The 14,537-nt window shown below is 42.2% G+C and overlaps 1 protein-coding gene and 1 long non-coding RNA gene across 5 annotated transcripts in view; one reads left to right on the top strand and one right to left on the bottom strand.

The window, feature by feature from the left end:
* The window catches only part of USP9X (ubiquitin specific peptidase 9 X-linked), a 129,871-nt gene extending 116,800 nt beyond the window's left edge, over positions 1-13,071 (bottom strand). For all 4 annotated transcript variants that reach the window (XM_045472936.1, XM_045472937.1, XM_045472938.1 and 1 more), the window contains exon 1: positions 12,965-13,071. The gene's annotated coding sequence lies outside the window, so the exon portion shown is untranslated. The remainder of the gene's footprint in view (positions 1-12,964) is intronic.
* Positions 716-2,186, top strand: LOC123595343. The gene is made up of 2 exons (XR_006711136.1): positions 716-884; positions 939-2,186. It is a non-coding gene; the product is annotated as an uncharacterized LOC123595343 (long non-coding RNA).
* Positions 13,072-14,537: the final 1,466 nt, after the last annotated feature.

Genomic DNA, 14,537 nt, shown 5'->3' with positions numbered 1-14,537 from the left:
TCAGAGCCTGGAGCCTGTTTCCGATTCTGTGTCTCCCTCTCTCTCTGCCCCTCCCCCGTTCATGCTCTGTCTCTCTCTGTCCCAAAAATAAATAAACGTTGAAAAAAAAATAAATAAATAAAAAATAAATAAATAAAGCCAAACATAGTTTTAACAGTAATGTTTAACTTCCTTATCACTAATAAATTCATTAAAAAATCTCATATTTTCAGCAATTCACTCAACTGATATTTTTTTTCAGCTAGTGATTGTGAGCCACAAGAGACTTCAAGCTGTCTACTAGCCAAACTTCAAATCTTACAGGCAACAAGAATTAAATAGCCAAAATACCAGTAAGCATATGAAAAGGTTCTAACCGTCATTAGACACACGCAAATGAATATTTAGGCTACAATCAGATATTCCTAAGTCTCCACTAAACTGGCTAAAATTAAAAGGACTGACAATACTAAGTGTTGTTAAGGAAGAGCCATATGAACTACATCGGTGGGATTCTAAACTGGTGCAACCAACTACTTGGGAAATCTGTTTGGCAGTATCTATTAAAACTAAACAGATACATATCCTATAATCCAGCAATTCCACTTCTGGGTGTGTATCAAAAGACGTGTACTAAAATGATCATGGCACATTCTTTATAATTAGTGGAAACACCACAGACAGTCCAAATGTCCACAAACGGTACAATGAATACATCAATCATGGTGTATTTCATACAGTAACTACCCAGTAACAAAAAGAAGAAATTCTTATGTGGAGCAAAAGAAGCCAGACACAAGAGTTTATATTGTGTTACTCCAATTATGTGAAGCACAAAAAACATGCATAATTAATTCATTGAAAGATAGAAGGAGTATTGGGGTTTCTTTTGGGGGAGCAGGAAGGTGCAAGAGAGCAGGAAGGTGCAAGAGAGCAGGAAGGTGCAGGAGAGCAGGAAGGTGCATTCCTTCTGGAATGCTGGAAATGATACACTGATCTGAATGGTAGTTATACAGATGTGTACATTGCTATACACAAGATCTGTGGACTTGACTGTATCTAAGTTATATCTCAATTAAAAAAAATAAAACTTTATAGTAGGCAAGCCACTCAAAAGATAGTGTCAAACCTCCTTTGTCTAAGACACTGGTTCTCAAATGTGGTCCACTGAGACCCTTTCAGGAGACCCAAGAGGTCAAAACTGTTTCCACAATAAGATGACACTATATGCTATCATCACGGTCATTCTCTCTCCAGTATACAGTGCAGTGCTTCCAAAGGCTACAATGACGTATTCTATCACAAGAGATTGAAGGCAGAAGCAGAGAAGCCAGCTTTCTTCTACTAAGCCAAATGAAATATCTGCAAAAATGTAGAATACCATACCGCTCACTAGTAATTTTTGTTTTCTTGGAAAAGCTATTTTTCATAAAAGTATTCTTTACATTAAGATGCAAGGAGTTTTATTTCTAAATGTGTACACAAATTTAAATTTTTTTTCCATTTTAATTTCCAACATAATAAACTTCAATGGATATAAGCCCATGTAAACAAAAGCTCTTTGACATCCTCCACAATCATAAAGGGGTCCTGAGACCATTAAGTTTGAGAATGGCTGGCCTAAATGATATACAATGAAAATAAGCTTCTTTTGCTACTTCTCTTGTAGTGACGAAAAATAAGGTACATTTTCTCTGAAACCATCTGCGCCAGACAAATCACAGCTACTATATTTATCTGCATACTTTCATCCTCGATTCAGAAAAAACAACTTCCCCTGAATATTATTTTCCCTAGCTAGCTACATCAGTTTTTAACAGCAGTTTGTCCTTAAAGCTTAAGCTAGACTTCAGATGAAAACTTAACCAAACTTTAAGCTGCTCTGCCAGCAAAGAAATTATATCCTGCTACCAACACTGTGGTCCCTAAATTCATACTACAAGCTGTTGGCCAAGCACAATTGGCCCATACGAATCTAAATAAAATAAAGCCCTCCAGAAAAATCCAGACACAAAGACACACAAAGGAAAAACAAGTTAGAGGAAACACTCAAATTATTTTATTACCCTTCCCTTTACTTGTCAATACAAATTCAACAACTCCTAAATCTATTAACCCTTTTTTTTTTACCTTTCCTATGCTCTTGTACTTAAATTTTTTTCTTCTCTGGAATCCAGTTTCTTCCACATCTCTAAAGATAAAATTTACTAACTCAAAAAAAAAAAAAAGGTAGCTAAAGTCATCTCTTGTCCAACACTATGGTTTTACAGATAATAGTAGTGAGGTCCCAAGAATTAAGTGTTAACACAAAGAAAGCACAGTAAGTGAAACTAAAACAGTACTCTTCCACTGACTACACCTTTTTCACTTCAAATACGAGTGCTGTTTTGAAACAAAAAACCTCCCAACTAGGAGCCAATGGAATTAATACGATTGTTTAAACAGTAAGATTATTAATCTACTTCTGTATATCAATCTAATTTAAAAGCTGTAAAATAACACCTATACAAACTATGGAAAGCCAAAAGTTAACACTCTCTGGATGCCAGATTCTAGTCCCTTACATTTTAGGGGAGGGAGATGGTAAGAAAGGCATGTACTTTGACAATCCACTGTTTAAGTAATACAGCCACACTGGGAAAATAAAAATACAGTCATCCTATAACCCAGATTCCTCTCTGACCTTTTGATAGAACAGACAGAAGCTCTCAAGTGGAGAGATGAAACTGGAGACAGAGCTGAAGAAACGAGAGACAATAAAGGTGCTTTGCTTTCCAGCTCAGCCTTCTCTTCGGTGACAGAGCCAAAGTCAAATTAGCAGCAACTCCCTCTTACGAGGGAGTCCCAGGTGTCACACTTCCTTTTTACTCCATTCCCTAAACCATTCCCTTATCATCCTTCCTTTACTCCATTCTCTAAACCATTCTCTTATCATCCACAGTGTTAAAAATACTGTCTCAACTCCTCCTGGCTCCCCAACTCTCCTCCGACATGGCTGCCTGATGCCATCAGTATTATCTTTCAAAACCCCAAATCTAATCATCTCTCACTTAATTTCAGGGTCCACCTCATTACTCTAAAAACGTAAGTGCCGTAATGTGGCACTCAAGGTTGGCCCTTGTGATCTAGCCTCACCTCCCACAATCCCTTCTCTCCCAATTATCTCCAACACTCCTACATTCTACTACTAACTTTTCTCTAAAACACTATACTTTCACTTCCATGCCTAGGTTTCAAGTAGTTGTCCTCCAATTTTGTCCCCAGGACAGAGTTGGCAACCAGGGGGGTGAGGGAGCAGGTACTACTGGCATCTTGTAGGTAGAGGCAGGGAGGAATAGGATGCTACCTCACACAACAAAGAATTATCTGGCTCAAACTGTCAATCATGTTAAGGTTAAAAATCCTGATCTCAAGTTGCTCCCTCTGCCCAGAAGTCCCTGTTCTAATTCACACGGCCAACAAAACTACACTTGATTGAGCAAACCTCACTCAATCTCAAACTACAATGATTTCCATATGTAACACAGCACTTATCACACGTAATTAATTGTCTGATCTACTTGACAATAGAACTTAGAAGGTAATAATCATCTTTGTATCCCTTGTGCCAGAATGGTATTAAATGAATGAATTCAATTCAAATGTTGTAAGATGGCAATCACCCAATCCAAAGCCTTCACTTTACAATTTCATGTTGGAGGTTAAGTAACTTGCTCACTAGTTGATAGAGTAATTACAACTGCAACGTAAGCCTTTTGACTGAGATTAGAGCTCTTTACTACCCACTATACTACTCTCTCAATCAGGCTGAGGGAGGTTCTGAACACCTAACAAAAGACAGAGCCCCAGAAACTTCTCAGAGCCACCTTCCAGGGCCTGTATCTGAAGAATCACAAAAAGTAGTAGAGTAAGTTAAAGCCAGAAGAAAAACATTGGAAAAATGCTACCAGAATTCAGAGAAAGTAAAGACCACTTTCCGACTAAAAAAAAAAAAAAATACTTCATGTATACGGCATGTGAGTTAGACACTGGAGGCTAGCCATAAAGGGAGAGGTCAGGCTCTAAGAAGTAAAGCAATGGAAATAGAAAAGGCTGGAGCACCCACATCACGCATGGATTGTTTGATTAGGTGGGAGAACAACAAATCAACTTGGAAAAGCAGACTGGAACTATGTCAAAATGACCTTTTTTGGGTACAACTGGCATGGTAAATTTTAAGCAGCATTTTTCTATTTTAAGCAAGCTCTACAGTCAACATAGGGCTTGAACTCACGACCCAGAGCCATCTGAGCCAGCCAGGCACCCCAATTTGAGCGGCATTTGGAGAAAAAGTGGGAAGAGATAAGGAGGTACTTGAACGTGATTCTTCTGGCTCTGTAGATGAATAGAAGCCAGAGAACCTTTCCATGATTTCTCCTTTCACTGACATGATTCTTTTTCCCATGATGCACTGGGAATAACTAAGGTAATCCCTGAGTAGGAGCAATTTAAGACAGCTGACATTTATGTGGCTCAGATAATGACATCCACAGTCAGACAAGGAATGCACCTGCAGGAAGTACCATTAGGTTCCTCCTCCAACCCTCAGCCTGGAATCACAATCCCTTTCACCCCAGCTCAACAAGCTCCAAGTCAAAATCCCTCAAGAACATTGGATAATTAATACAGATCTACAAAGGACACAGTAAATAGATATATACATACTGATTAAGTAGGAGTAAATGAGTTTTTCTGCAGTCATTTTCACGAGAGCCTACATAGTACCCTTCCTTTTCATACAGAATGCATTCCTGAAAATATGACAGAAGTCAAATATTACAAAGCTAAACAACAGATTCACATGTTCCCTAGAAGTTTTTCCAACTGAGTGCAGGAAAGTATTATAAAATCCTTAATTATACCTCACCTTTCACATACAAGCTTTACTACACATTTGCCAAAATTTCCTGTGTCACCACTGAATGAAGTCAACCAACATAACCAATGAGCACAATCTAACCCCGTAATGTTAAAGATTTATATCCCTAATCAGTTCCCCATCAAGGATATTAAGTGTGGGACCTCGAGCTGATGCAAAGGACAGGAAACCCCTAAAAAGGATACTGAAGGATTAAATAATAGAAGTGTGAAAGAATAAGGAGTGTATAGAGCATTAGGAGAGTCAAGTAAATGAAGGGTGGAGGGGGGAGATAAAGAAAAACATGGTAGGAAATTAAGTTGGAAAGTTATATTAAAATCAATTTCATGATGAAAGTTTGGAGCAGTGTTTACAAAAGCAGTATCTAAAAAAGGAGCCGGGGAGGGAGGAGGGACATGAAACTGTCTCCTAGCCGGGATGAACAAATGGCACACACTCAAGTCCTGAGGCAGGAGTAAGTAGAGGCAGAGGGCAGAAGACACGAGGATACGTGACTTAGTAAATTATGTGACCAATGAGAACGTTTGATTTAACACACATCTAAGCAACACTGTTGCTTCTAAATGATGGAATTATCAAAGGTGGGGTTTGTGTTTTGCTTTTTATTCCCTCATGCTCCCCGAACTTTTTAACAGAATACATTAATTTCATAATCAGATGAAAAATTATAAAGTAACATCTTTAGAAAGTTTTCCATCAAATAACAAACTGGTTTAAAGTATTTAAAAGGAAGCTTTGGTGATATGAAAAATTCACTTATACAAAACAATATCCCCTAAGACATCGAATTAATGAAGTATTTTGTAATGCCTCCTCTTCCAATTTAGCTTTCCTTTAGCGAACAAACTGCTTTCAAAGTGGTCTAGACCCTTGGGGCACCTGGGTGGCTCAGTCGGTTAAGCGTCCGACTTCGGCTCAGGTCATGATCTCACAGTTCGTGAGTTCGAGCCCCACGTCGGGCTCTGTGCCGACAACTCAGAGCCTGGAGCCTGCTTCACATTCTGTGTCTCCCTCTCTCTGACCCTCCCCCGTTCATGCTCTCTCTCTGTCTCAAAAATAAATAAACGTTAAAAAGCCACGGAAGAGGGGCGCCTGGGTGGCTCAGTTGGTTAAGCGTCGGACTTCGGCTCAGGTCATGATCTCGCGGTTCGTGAGTTCAAGCCCCACGTCGGGCTCTGTGCCGACAACTCAGAGCCTGGAGCCTGCTTCACATTCTGTGTCTCCCTCTCTCTCTGCCCCTTCCCTGCTCATGCTGTCTCTCTCGGTCTCAAAAATAAAAAAACATTAAAAAAAAAAAAAAAAGATAAAGTGGTATAGACCCTAGCTCTTAATGGTTTGTAGAAATTGATTTTTAAACTCAAACTGGTATATATGACAGAACAATTGTCTTGCTCACCTTGTATCCCTGTCATCTGGTACAACACCTACCACATAACAAACATTTAACATATTAATTGCAGGATTTAAGACATTTATAACATATCAATTGCAGAATTTAAAACAAAGCACAAAATAAAAAAGATTCAAGAAAAATTAGACACAATGGTAAGCCTGAAGAAAGCTAAGATATGCTAGAAGTATCTCTAAACCAGTAATTTTCCAAGGGTGTTTCCATACTTGGGAACTTGTTAGGAATGTATACTCTTGAACCCCATTCCATACTTACTAAATCAAACTCTGGGGGCTGGACTTTAGAATCTTGCTCTAAACCAGGGCTGGGAAACTACGTTCACAGACCAAATCCAGTGCTGAGAATGGATTTTACACAGAAACATGTACCATCAATTTGATGACAGGGAACACTAACTTTTTAATCCCCAATTGGGCAAAATACTGTACTTATTAGCCCCTCCCCATTCTATTCTTATTAGGCCTGAATTACAAATGATTGCACCAATTATCAGATTTTGAATTTCATCAACAGAGAACTGACCTAATATCCTCAATTTTGTCTCTTAGCATGCAAAACCTAAATATTTCTGATATGGCTTTTTACAGAAAAGTTTGCTGATCTCACACTTAAATTTGGGAGGTGTTATCAAGGAGACCAACCAAATCTTTCTACACTACCTTGATCAGAGATGAAACACTCTATTAGGATACAAAGGGGTCTAATACCATGTAATAATTCTCATGCTTTCTGGTGTCCAAGTTAATTGAGTAGACATACTTAGAAATTCTTAGAAGTAACCAGCTGAGAGAAAAGACCAGATGAGAGATGTAACCAACAACCTAAACTCTGAATAAACACCAAAGTCAGTACGGAGGAAATGGGTATGAATAGGGTAGGAAAGGGAGTCTTCTCCCACTCTTTTTTCTTCCTAAATTTTCTTCTCTTCCCACTTCATAGGCTCTATAACCAAGGATGGGATCCAAGACTACCAGCTCAAAATCATCCCAAGGAAAACAATTCCTCTGATAATGGTTGCCCAATCAGTTTGGGTCTAAAGTGTTCAAAACTTTTATAATTGATCACTTACAGAAGGATAAACGGAAAGGAGCCATAACATGATGACCCATCAATTTTGTATGTAGTTTCAGATAACGGGAGTCAAATATTCCTCCAGATTTTGCCATTTAGGCAATTATCATAAACAAGATTATTCTACATGCTCCGTAATACAAAAAGGTAAAGGACAGAATTACTGACCTTATTTAGTATCCACTACCAGAGAGAATTTAAGTGTGGATTTTAGGACAGTGACTACAAAGGTAATGGAAACCCAAGAATAATTACTGTCTTGTTAGATACGGAAATAGCTTCATGCAGGAGGCAGTCTACACACACTATCTTAGTCAAGTTACTTCAGCAGCTTTTTGAGCCATGTTCTTCATTTGAAAAACAAGGAGTCTGAGTAGATGTAAGACTCCTTCCAGGACTGCTCATCATGAAACAATTATGAGGTCAAAGTAAGGGACTCCACGCAATAAAGAGAATTTAAAAAAAAAAAAAAAAAAAAAAAAAGAAAGAAAATCATACCAGAATATAATATGGTTAACTGACTGTTCATACAACAAATAATTATTCATCTATATGCCAGGCACTTTCTACGTGCTAGAGATATATCAGTGACTTAGGGTCTGGAGTCTGATATCAAATGAAAGCCACTAACCTAAAAGAATTTGGAGGACAAAAATCAAGCAAAGCATCTGAATAAAATAAAGCAAAAAGAAAAGCACACCAACGGTGTAGAGGTAACTGACAGAGCATCAATACAGAAAAGGAATGGCAAGAGGAATGGCTGACACCAGAGTATGTAATTCCTGGCCAAAAAGTAAAAGCGTTGGTCAAGTACAGCTACTCCTAAACCCAATATGCAACAATTCTAATCCATTTCTACTGTACTTGATTGACATTCGTGCTCACTGGAGAAGACCAGAGTTCAGAATGAAATTCTATTTAACTAAAAGAAACTGAAATGTAAAATAAAATTCCGTTGGCTTATACCATAACTAGGTATATTTCTTGTAACAAAATTCAGTCTCCACCTAGGAGGCACAATAAATGACAAAATTAGAGCTTGCAAGAACTTCACAGATCAGCTAGTCCCATGCCCCTCACTTCATACAACATAAGCTACTAGAAAATCGCAATCTCTAGAAAGTGCCTAGCACATAGTAGATGCCCAATAAATATTTGTCGAATGGATAATAAGCAAACTAATGCCTTAGAACAGATATTAATAATGTTAGTACTAGATCTGGGACCGTAACTCCAAGAAGATGTTCATTAAGACATTACGAATTGTCTTCTGTGTGTATGTACGTATATACATAAAACTCTGGAACCCTGGTCTCTCCAAACTATTAACCTAGTGTCTGAACTTTTTGCTACTTTGTGCCTGGAATTTTTGGCAATGTGACTGGCAAAATCAAGCTTGAGCAAGAACATTAGTGCTTAGTGATAGGTCACAGAACTCAGTCTCAAATCTCCCTTTTCCCTGAAATGAAGTGCAAAGAAGCCCTTAGCTGCATATTAGAATTCTCTTTTGAGTTTTTTTAATGCCTAGTTTCCACCCCAAACTTACTCAACTACAATTTCCAAAGTGTAAGATCTAGGAAAATACATTTTGAAAAAGCTCTACATGTAATTCTGATACGCAGCTGAGGTAGAAAATCATTGTTAGTGACTGGAAATAGAATCAAAAACCCATCTGCTGCCAAATACACATACAGAGAGAGAGAGAGAGAGAGAGAGAGAGAGAGAGAGAGAAAGAGAGTGTGTGTGTGTGTGTGTGTGTGTGTGTGTGTGTGTACTGGAGCCCACAAGACTAAAACAGGCACATTTGAAGAATAAATTTAGGGAAGATATCTAACAGTATACTTTTTCACACCTTATTCCTTAGAAGTACATTAACAGTGGTCATTATATTCTACAGTAACAACTGAATGAATTCAAACTCCAACATGAATATCAGAAGTTCCACAAAGTCTTTTTTCCTTGTGACACTTTGTAGCATAGAAAATAGGACTACATGATCATTAACAGAAAGGTCTTTCACAGATCTTGTGTCACAGACAATAAGAAAGCTCATAGATTCCACATTAGCGGGCTCTTCTCGCAGCCTCAATATAGAATTTAACACAATGGACCAAGAGAATTACAAGAAACAAACACCAAATAAAGGTGTTTATTGGTACTTCATTTATTCCATAACATTATTGACCAATACTACAAAAATGCAAGATGAAACCCTTACTTTTAAAAACTTTTTGTAAAAATTACACTGATTTTAAACTAAGCTAAATAAAACTGAGAATTTTCTAATTGAGATAATAGAAGTTCACATGATACTAAGTGTTCATTTATGAGATGATTTAAATAAATTATTGGGAGACAAATGCCTGGATTTTGCACCTTTTAGGAATGTTACAGTGCGTAACATTATTTTAGTCATAAACACACCCACCAACTAAACTATCAACCAGAATATGTTGGGAGACACACGGAAGAGGAAGAACCTACTTGCTGCAGAGCTTTTAGCACCTCCCTGGCTAACCAAGTTATTTCCCAAATTGCAGCTAATTGCCATATTTTTATTAAAATTTTAATCTAAAGCTACCTGGTTCAGGAAACATACCAAAGATTGATTTTTTTGTTGTTTTAACAGTGATCAGGGTCATTTCACTAATGTGGCACAGTAGTTGAAGCGTCACTGGTTTACAGAGCTCAGTCCCTCATCTATATGATACAAACAACACTACCTACATAAGGTAATAAATGGCAAATGTTTAACATAGTCCTGGCCGGTTATTAATGCTCAAAAAATTACAATTATGCTGATAACTGAAAACATTTGACAAAATAATTCATTTTAATTTATCTGCTTGAAAGTTCAGTGAGAACATATTAACAGCATTAACGGTGATGTTCAACCCTGACCTCATGAAAATCACCCACAGTGGTTTTAAAGTAAGCCTTTGCCCAGGACCTGTATCAGACCTAATTGGTCTTAGGGAGTGAAACCCAGGCATCGGTATTTTTTTTCCCTAAGCGATTCCAACGTGCAGTCAGGGCGGAGGGCAACGTATCAACCCTTTCCAAACACTAATGTTAGACCCTATAAGACAAGAACTTAGTAACAAATAGCACAGCTACAATAACAAAAGAAAAAGCGAAAATCCTTTTTTCCAATTTTTAGAAAAAAAATTCCAAAATTCAGAAAACATACTAGCAAGAAGCAAAATATAACGCAGACTATCTATCATGAAACTATCACATTATTTCAGAATTCAAAACAGAAAACAAAAACCAACCCAACTAGCTCAAGAACCACAGAATAAGATCCCTCCCCTAACTGCCCAGAAGACTTACAAGAGGACTGATCCTTTAACACCTCCCTCCATATATTTCAAACGATTTTCTTTAACCTAATTTAAACAAGGATTAGTTTCAATATTAAAATTCTAAAACTAAAATATAAAAACTTCACTAAAGGTGAAGTTATCAAATAAATAAGCTGAACGTATGTGTCTAACTAATCAAAAACTTGACTAGCAAATTCACGACGAACATTTTCAAAAACTGTAAGGAACGTTATTAATACCACGTCAAAAAAAAAAATTATCTTTGAAGAGACAGCCACGAAATCCCTCATCTTCTTGAGGCCAGAAAATTTATTTCAAGATCCTGGAAGAAAAAAAGATCCAAAGTAAATCCTACTTCAGCATTCCATTGATTTAACAAGAGAACCATGGAACACCAAAAAGAGATTACAATAATTTGGTGAAAAGTAAAATCTGCCCGTAAAGTAACTTTCTGAAGAATTTCGATTCTCACATGTACTGTTCTTGCTGTTATTAAATACCTCCAGAAATTTTCCCTCTCAGAAACTACCAAGGTCAGCAAACAAAAGGAAGCAATGGCGTGAGCACATTAAGATAACACGTTAAAAAAATACAAGTTAAATGTCCTTGCAAAAAAACATATATAGGAAAAACGGTAGGGGGAAAAATTCGTATACTCCAAATACCTTATTTTCAAAATAGAGAAAACAAAACGTAATAAACATTTTGAGTTCACCTTTGGTGCACCAATTCCAAATACTTCTGATTTTCACTCTATGCAGACACTCTAAACAATAACGCTTAATCTTTAAGAACTTGGAAGGCATTTGCTGAAACCAAAATGGCAGCCCACTGAATCAGTAGACCAGAGAGATCTAAAGCAGAGTTTGCGGTCTCTATTTTTAAATTCAAGTGTAGGGATTAAGAAAGCCAAGCTAGTCGTGGTTAACGAGTCCTTACCATATAAATCGCTAAGAGTAGATCATGAGCAGCAAGAGGGGGTTAAGTACCTGCTGAAAAGTTTCCTAATCAATAAATACACCCCAGATTCTTCGTCAGAAATGAAGGCATACAATCGTTATGTGGACTTTGGAGGCTCAGGAGATTCCCGGTAAAGACTGTTACAAATATTTCCCTCCGCCCAAAATAAGGCACGAATATTTACAGCTACAACCCGCTCAGTTAAATTCAAAGACAGTCCGAATAAATTACTCACACCTGTAAACTGCCCGCTGGAAAATCCAATTAACGTTGTAACTAGGGAACTTTCAAAAAATGCTCTCAGTTTAAGAAGGTTTTATTGGAAATCCTAAAAAAATTCCCGTGTAAGTTCCAGTCGCCACAGAAGTCCCCACAAAGATTACAAAACAGTGTATACACCTGCTCCGTACCTCTTAGTATTTCACAATGAATGAAAAATAAACAATGTATCAAACCCAAAGCCTCACACCACGAGAATCTGAAGGTTTCATTATTAACAAGCTCGCACATGCTAGTATTTTTGCAGAAACGGTTAAAAATAGAAAAGTGATGGGTCCAAGCTGGCTTGGAAGCGATTTTTGCATCCAAAACATGTTTCGCGGCTTCGGCCCTCAGCGAATGAAGGGGGGGAAGGAGGTGTAGGAGGCCGATAACCCGGCTCAGGCTCCCAGGCCATAGGGCCTAGGAGAAGCTGCCGGTTATCGCGGGAGGGTGGGGGGGCGGCGGACAAGTCGTCGGGCCTGATAGCCAGGCGTAGCCGAGGCCTAGCTCTGCTGCTCCAAATCACTCCACCTCAGTAATGGCGTTTGGTGTCAAGTGGAACGAGACTGGGGAGGAAAGCGGCCGCGAGCCGACCAAGCTGCAAGCCCGGGGACCGGGGGGGCGACTAGCCCCCCGCCGCCGACCGAGCCCCCCGGGCGCCGATGCGGGGGACGCACGCCGGGCCCGGAGACTCCATCCTCCCACTCGGCCCCAGACAGGACTGGAAGGGGGAGGAGGGGGAGGGACGAAGCCGTCAGCCATTTTCCCTCACAGTCCAAAACACACAGACACGCTCCCGGGACACCGGCTCGGCACGGAGCCGGGCCCTGCGCCCCCACCCGCGCAACGCGCCGTCGCCCAGCCCCGGGCGGAGGAGGGGGAGTGGGTAAGCCCCCCGGACCCGACGGCGGCCAGCCACGGGTGGGGGGGGGGGGATGGTACCGTGGGCTCGCACACCCCCCTAGCCCTCCTCCCCTCACTCGGATCCAGCTGTTGGCCCCGGAAAAGCGCGTTGTCCCAGCGCGGCAGGCTACTAACCGCACGACACAGGCGTCTTGTCTTCAGAACCAGGGCAGGCGGAGGCAGCAGGCAACTGCGAGATTCACTCAGTCCTAGGACAAGGCCGACCCCGGGTGCATCCCAGGCCCGACGGTGACGGGCGACAAAGTGTCCGTTAACACCAGGGAGCTGCACAGGGGGCGCCGGAATTCGCTGCTCGCCGCGCCCGCCCTGCAGCAGCGGTAGCGGTGGCCTCGGCCGCCGCCTCCTCCTCCTCCACCAGCGGCGTTGGCGGCCCTCTTCCCCCTTCTTCCCTCGGGCCGGGGCTCTCGCTCGGCTCAGACGGGGCTCCGGGCGGTGCGTTTCTCCTGCGTCACCTCCTGCTGCTCCTCCTCCTGCAGTGGCGGCTTCACCTTTCCCTGGTCGCCGCCTCTGTCCCCGCTCCGGGCCTGGTCGCTTTGCTGCGGCTTGCTCTTCGCTCCCGGCGCCGACCGGAGCACCGGGGGCTAAAGCGGCCGCCTCCCGGGAGAGAGGCGGCAGCGGCGGGCTCCCGCGAGGCCTGTGAGCTGAGCAACGCGGGGAGGGGCTCCGCACGGCAGAGGCCCGGACGGGCCGGGTGCTGTAAGGTTGCGGCTCCGGCGGCGGCGGAGACTAGCTTCCGCAGCCGCGGACGCCCGTCCTCGCCAATATGGCGGATCCGGCAAACCAAAAAAAAAAAAAAAAAAAGAAAAAAAAAGAAAAAAAAAGAAAAAAAGAAAAAAACCGCTCGGCCAGTGGCGGCGGTTGTGGCGGCGGCGGCAGCAGCACTGGTGGCGGTGGAGGCAGCAGCGCGGCGGCGCAGACTCCCACTAGCCCCAGCACCGCCCAAAACCGTGAGGTTCCCCGCCCCCCCGTCAAGTCCCTCCCCTCACAGGACCCGCCCCTTGGCCCTCCTCCTCCATCTCCTACCTACCCCACCCCCCCAACCCCCCCCACCCCCAGTCGCTCAGCTGCTCCTTCTGCTCCCTTCTCCTCCACTCCGGGCCGTTGAGCCAGGGAGAGTTGCGCGTGCCACGGGGGAAGCCGGGCCAGGCGAGAGACGCTTGGAACCGGGAGAGCTAAAGTGGGGGAGGGGAACACAATGCGGTAAAGACGGTTCACGCACAACCGTTGCTTCCGGCCGGCCCCTCTAGGGTCCCACTATGACCAGGAACTGTGTTCCAAACCCCTCAAGTCAAGACCGTTGTGAGGACAGAGGTGACACGAGGACGGGGAAAACCGGGGGAAGGGAAGCCCGGAAGGATCTGGCGCACCACGCCGGAGAAGGAGCTGGGAGACCAGGACTGGCAGAGTGTGTGGTCAGGACAGGGTTAATCGCGCAAGCCGCATCTGCGTCCCTCAGAGTTTGACTCGAGCCGCTTGTTTTTGTTCCATTGTGAACCGTGGCCCCGCCGGCGAGTGCCCGGATGATGACGTCACCAGCCTCCCCCTTTTTCCGGGATTGTGGGGGGAGGGGTAGCGGAAAGACTAGATCGGGAGACCACGCGCTGGGCGGTCGCACCCGCGATGCGTGGGGGTCCCAGGGGGCGCAGCTGACCCGCGTCACTTGGCTCGTGAGCCAGCCAGACCCACT

Source organism: Leopardus geoffroyi, chromosome X (genome assembly GCF_018350155.1).
Source record: "Leopardus geoffroyi isolate Oge1 chromosome X, O.geoffroyi_Oge1_pat1.0, whole genome shotgun sequence".
Classification (NCBI taxonomy): Eukaryota; Metazoa; Chordata; class Mammalia; order Carnivora; family Felidae; genus Leopardus; species Leopardus geoffroyi.
This window is presented reverse-complemented; position numbering and strand designations above follow the sequence as displayed.